Source organism: Lutra lutra, chromosome 3 (genome assembly GCF_902655055.1).
Source record: "Lutra lutra chromosome 3, mLutLut1.2, whole genome shotgun sequence".
Classification (NCBI taxonomy): Eukaryota; Metazoa; Chordata; class Mammalia; order Carnivora; family Mustelidae; genus Lutra; species Lutra lutra.
The window spans coordinates 12,932,745-12,938,455 of NC_062280.1; the positions used below are offsets into that span (position 1 = coordinate 12,932,745).

General features: G+C 51.8%; 1 pseudogene; it reads right to left on the reverse strand.

Moving 5' to 3' along the window:
- Window positions 1–5,042: 5,042 nt before the first annotated feature.
- LOC125096384 (60S ribosomal protein L31-like) lies at window positions 5,043–5,469 on the reverse strand (annotated as a pseudogene).
- Between the last annotated feature and the right edge of the window lie 242 nt (window positions 5,470–5,711).

Below are 5,711 nucleotides of genomic sequence, written 5' to 3' on the forward strand. Positions count from 1 at the left end.
TCCCATGCTCGCTTTTCTCTCCTTCAATATTCTGTGGCTGTGATTTTGGCTTCCGGCAATGGCAGGATAACTTCTTCCAAACAAACTCTCTTACTAAGAATAACTAGAAAATCTGAACAAAATGTAAAATACATGAGCTTGCAAACACTGAGGAGTTACCAAGGCAGTGATGACTTGTGGGGCCAATATCCTTGAGAAAAGGAAAAGGGGGTGCAAGGAAGCAACCCTTCAAAGTACTGGGGAATTGACCAAGAGTGGCTGAAAGGTTAAGCAGAATTTTAGGCAGCTGCATGGGGTGGAGGGAAAAATGGTGCCGGAAGCCTGTCAAGGAGGACCCCAGGTTTTTCACTTGGGGTCCTGTGGCAGACCCCATTGGAGCCCTGCCCATTTCCCTCAGGTCTTCCCATTACAGTAACTGGAGGTTAACTTCTAGGGGCCAGTATCTCATCTGCATTTCTTTTTCCGAAGTCTTCTTTTGGCTGGCAAAGCCCACGCTACGTTTGGCAGGCTGAAGTGCCAAGAATTCATTCTCTCCAGCCCAGCAGTCCTCAACATTACCCCTTGGGGAGAGCATTCCTCGGCTCTTCTGCCCTGGCTCCCAGAGTTCCGCAGAGCCATTAAGCTCCAGGTACCCCCAACAGGAACTTCCTTGATAATGCGTCTGTCTTGGAGGTCAACACTTTTCCCTCTCCCTTCTTTACTCTGTTATGGGTGTTTTTCTGGAATCACCTCCCAAATAATCTACTTGCGTTTGAAATCACGTTTCAGGGGCTCCTGGGTGGCTCAGTGGGTTAAAGCCTCGGCCTTCATCTCAGGTCATGATCCCAGAGTCTTGGGATCGAATCCCGCATCAGGCTCTCCGCTCAGCGGGGACCCTGCCTCTCTGCCTACTTGTGATCTCTTTCTGTCAAATAAATAAATAAAATCTTTAAAAAAGAACGAAAGAAAGAAATCAAGTTTCAGAGCTTCTGCTTCTGGGAGAACTACCAACTACAGCATTTGGCCCGCGAACTGGTCCTACAGACTGGGGTTCCCAAGATGGGACTCTGGGTGGGGTCGCTCCCTCACCGGCCGGTTCGCAAGGGCCACGCGTGGGGGGAGCAGATCGCCCCGGGAACGCGGTGGCACCGCCGCTGAGACGCCCAGTCGTGAACGGAGCGAGGGTGCAGGTGGCGGGAGACGTGCGGGCTTCCACGGCGCCGCGGGCGCTGGCGAGAGGGCGACGGATCCCGGAGAGACCGGGGCTCGGTCTTGCTAAGTGCGGTGCGTGGGCCCGGCTGTGACTTCGGGGAGCCGCGCAGGAGCCTGCGGGCGACCCGCCCGGCCTCCTCGGGAGTCCCGGGACCGAGCCGTGGCCGCGGCTGCGCACCGGGCTCCTCCACCCGCCCCCGGGGCCGGGGCTGCGGTAGGTCCGAGTCGGCTCCTCTCGGCTACGGGACCCAGACGGGAGGACGGGCAGGGCCGGGAGGACGCGGGAAGTCCTTGGCAGCGGCCCGAACCCGTTCCGCCGCGAGGATTTCTTCCTCCCTCGCCCGGAGCCGGCGCGGCGCGCCTGAAGCGCATCTGGCGAAGCAGACGAAGGAGTGAGGAGTCGCGGGCCTTAGACGTCTGCTCCGGGTAAGTCCCCCCATGACTGCACATCGGGCCCGGTCCCTCCTCGGTCATCCTGGCTGTTGAGTCCCTTTGAAGCATTTGTTCTTTTGTTTTATTTAACTTTTTTTTTTTTTTTTTTTTTTTTTAACTTGAGAGCGTGTGTGCGCGGGCACGAGCGGGGGAGCGGGGTGCGGAGGGAGAGGCACGAGCGGCCTGTGCTGAGCTCGGCGCCCGCCCAGCCCGAGAGCACGGCCTGAGCCGAAACCGGGAGTCGATCCTTCACTGACTGAGCCGCGGCTGCACCGGCTCCGGGTTGCGTAAGTCATTTGTTCCGGTTTGCGCCGTGTAGAGGACGAAACGCCTCCGGTCAACAGGAGCCTGTGTGGAGCCATGACACCGTTAAAGGTACTGCAGCGCCCCCTGATCAGGAGCGCAACCAGGGGAGGTCTGCGGGAGCCAAGACCGATTAAACCCCCTTAAAGATTTTATTTATTTATCAGAGAGAGAGAGAACACAAGCAGGGGGAGCAGCAGAGGGAAAGGGAGAAGCAGACTCCTTGCTGAGCAGGGAGCCCGACGCGGGACTCGATCCCAGGATCCCCGAGATCACGACCCCCGCGAAGGCAGTCGCTCAACCGACTGGGCCGCGCAGGCGCCCTCGAGGTTGCTTTATGACTGAGCGAAGCCAGCGCCGTGCGTAGACACAGCTTGTGCGTGCGCCCTCGCCGCGTGCCCAGGACCCAGAGCGGAGTCGCGGCGGGGCCGGTTGTCACTGTGAAGGCGCCGCGGGAGAGGAGGGACGGGGGTGAACGGGAGGCCCGGGAAGCCACCCGCCGGGATCCCTGCTGCCCGGGGTGCGCGCGCGTGTGCAGGGTGGCGAGTGCCCGGCCCTCCCAGGGGCTCCGAGGAGGAGACTGGCGGACTGCGACTAAGAAGAAAATGATTTTCATTGTAACACCACCTGGCCTAAGTATCCGTTAGGCTCGGAATGGCCCTCTCGGATTTCTTCCTTCCATCGGGTTGCCTGCAAACAACAGGTGTGGGTTTGGATCTCTTTGGTCTGGGAAGCTGTTTGGTTCAGTGGGTGAGCCCCCCGCCCCCCGCCTTTTGGGGGAGAACAAATACTAACAAATCCGGGCTCGGTTCCAGATTCGCTTCTTCTGTGTCCTTTCTGAACTTTTGACTGGGAAGATGGGGGATACTCCCGTTCCCAGATAAAGTCCGTTAGGACAGATTTTGAATAAATGGGGCAGAGAAGAAGCAGGAGGGAAAGGCAGGAGCTGGACATAAAGAAATGCGAGTCCAAACTTAAAATGGACCTCAGCGGGGCGCCTGGGTCGCTCAGTGGGTTAAAGCCTCTGCCTTTGGCTGGGGTCGTGATCCTAGGGTCCTGAGATCCAGCCCCGCATCGCATCGGGCTCTCTGCTCCGCGGGGAGCCTGCTTCCCCCTCTCTCTCTGCCTGCCTCTCTGTCTACTTGTGATCTCTGTCTGTCAAATAAATAAATAAAATCTTAAAAAAAAAAAAATGGACCTCAGCCTTGCAGGTGGCACACCAGCCGCCTCTGCCCTCGCCTCCCCCCAACCCCCCCCCCTGCAGGTACCACCAGCCGCCCCCATACCATCCTCAGGGCTGGCGATGCCAGCAGCTACTGCTCCTTACCCTCATACCCCGAGCTGCTGGGCGACCTCCTCACGAGGTTCAAACTGCAGCATCTCCCAAATCAGCAGGGGCCCCAAGAGCTCCCCTGGACTTCGACCACCCACTTCAGATTTCCCCACAGGAGCCCCAAGTCAAATGGATGGTGGGGAAGAAACGGACTTTTAGCGGACACAGGTGCAACATGTTCAGTGGTAATGTGATTTAAATTTGTTGGTTTCTTTAAACCAGACACGTCTTTAGAGCTACCAGCATTAAATGTGAAACTTTTATTTTACCAAGGCTTACTAAAGGTCAAAGAAATTCATGTCATTTCTGTAGCAACTTGTCAGCAAAAAGAGGACATAGGGGCACCTGGGCGGCTCAGTGGGTTAAGCCTCTGCCTTTGGATCAGGTCATGATCTCAGGGTCCTGGGATCCAGCCCCACATGGAGCTCTCTGCTCAGCGGAGAGCCTGCTTCACCCCTCTCTCTGCATGTCTCTCTGCCTACTTGTGATCTCTCTCTCTCTGTCAAATAAATAAATAAAATCTTTAAAAAAAAACACATTTCTAGGAATTATGAAATATATTCATAAATTTCCAATCTAAAGAATTCTGATGTGGGGCGCCTGGGTGTCTCAGTCGTGAAGATCTGCCTTCAGCTCAGGTCATGGTCCCGGGGTCCTGGGTTTGAGCCCCTCTTGGGGCTCCCTGCTCAGTGGGAAGCCTGCTTCTCCCTCTCCCACTCCCCCTGCTTGTGTTCCCTCTCTTGCTGTGTCTCTTGTCAAATAAATAAAATCTTTTAAAAACTCTGGTGTAACAGAGAGTTTACAATTGTTTAACTACTTACTGTTTTCTCTGGAAACTAAGATCTCATTCATTCGCTCATTTCATTCCAGTATCGTTAATAACAGTGTTATATTAGTTTCAGGTGTACGATAAGTGAGTCAGTAATTCTGTATGTTACTCAGTGCTCAACATGGTAAGTGTACTCTTAATCCCCTTCACCTGCTTCACACATTCCCCCCCCACCTCCCCTCTGGTAACCCTCAGTTCTCTTTATTTAAGAATCAGGGCGGGGGCGGAGGGGGGGGCTGCGCCTGGGTGACTTAGTCCTTAAGTATCTGCCTTTGGCTCAGGTCATGATCCCAGGGTCCTGGGATCCAGCTCCACATCGGGCTCCCTGCTGGGCGGGGAAGCCTGCTTCTCCCTCTCCCACTCTCTGTTCCCTCTCTTGCTGTCTCTCTCTCTGTCAAATAAATAAATAAATCTTTTTTTAAAAAGTGAATCTGGGATTTTGGTTGTTGTTTGTCTCTTTTTTCCTTTGTTTTGTTTTGTTTCTTAAATTTCACATATGAGTGAAATCACATGGTGTTTGTCCTTCTCTGACTGACTTATTTCATTTAGCCCTAGTACCCTCTAGATCCATCCATGTTGTTGAAGATGGCAAGATTTCAGTCTTTTTACTTATTTTTATTTTTTTAATGAGCAGGGAGCCTGATGGAAGGCTCGATCCCAGGACCCTGGGATCATGACCTGAGCTGAAGGCAGACGCTTAACAACTGAACCACCCAGGTACTGGAAGATTTTATTCTTCTTAATAGCTGGGTAATATTCCATTGTATATATATATATACTACATTTATCCATTTATTTATTAATAGACATGAGCTGCTTTCATATCTTGGCTATGGTAAATAATGTTGCAATAAAAATAAGGGTGCATGTAGTCTTTTGAATTAGTGTTTCTGTTTTCTTTGGGTAAATATCCAATAGTGTAATTACTGGGTTAAATGGTAATTCTGTTTTTAATTAATTATTTATTTATTTAATTTTTTTTTTTCAGTTTTATATCTTTATTTCACGATTAGTACTCATCCACAGTAACTGTCTGTAGAATTGGAAAGTGGTGACAGGTACTTAGGTAACCAGCATGTAGAGCTTGTCTGGGGAATCTTCGTTCTCGTTACGTTTTCTGGACAACTGCGCACAGATACGGTATGGAACATTCCTTATTCCTTTGGCCCAGACAGCTTTGTTGCTCCTGGTGTCAGTGTGCTCATCTGGAGTTCCCATCTCCTTCATGGCAAATTTCTGGATCTGAGTGCCCCAGGGGCACACTTCTGAAACCCACTCCATGGATGCGCTTGGGAACATTGATGGTGTGTTCTCTGGTCACTACGGCATTGATGGCAGAATGGCCCTTCTTCTACTCATCACCCTTCTTTGCCAGAGCCATTCTGCTGGGCCCTGGTTGGAAAGACTATTTTTAATTTTTTGAGGGACCTCCATATTGTTTTCCACAATGGCTGCACTGGTTTGCATTCCCACCAATAGCGCACAAGGATTTCTTTTTCTCCAAATCCACAACAATACTTGCTGTTTTTTGTATTGTTGATTTTAGCCATTCTGACAGGTGTGAGGTGATATCTCATTATGGTTTTGATTTGCATTTCCCTGATGAAGAGTGATGTTGAGATA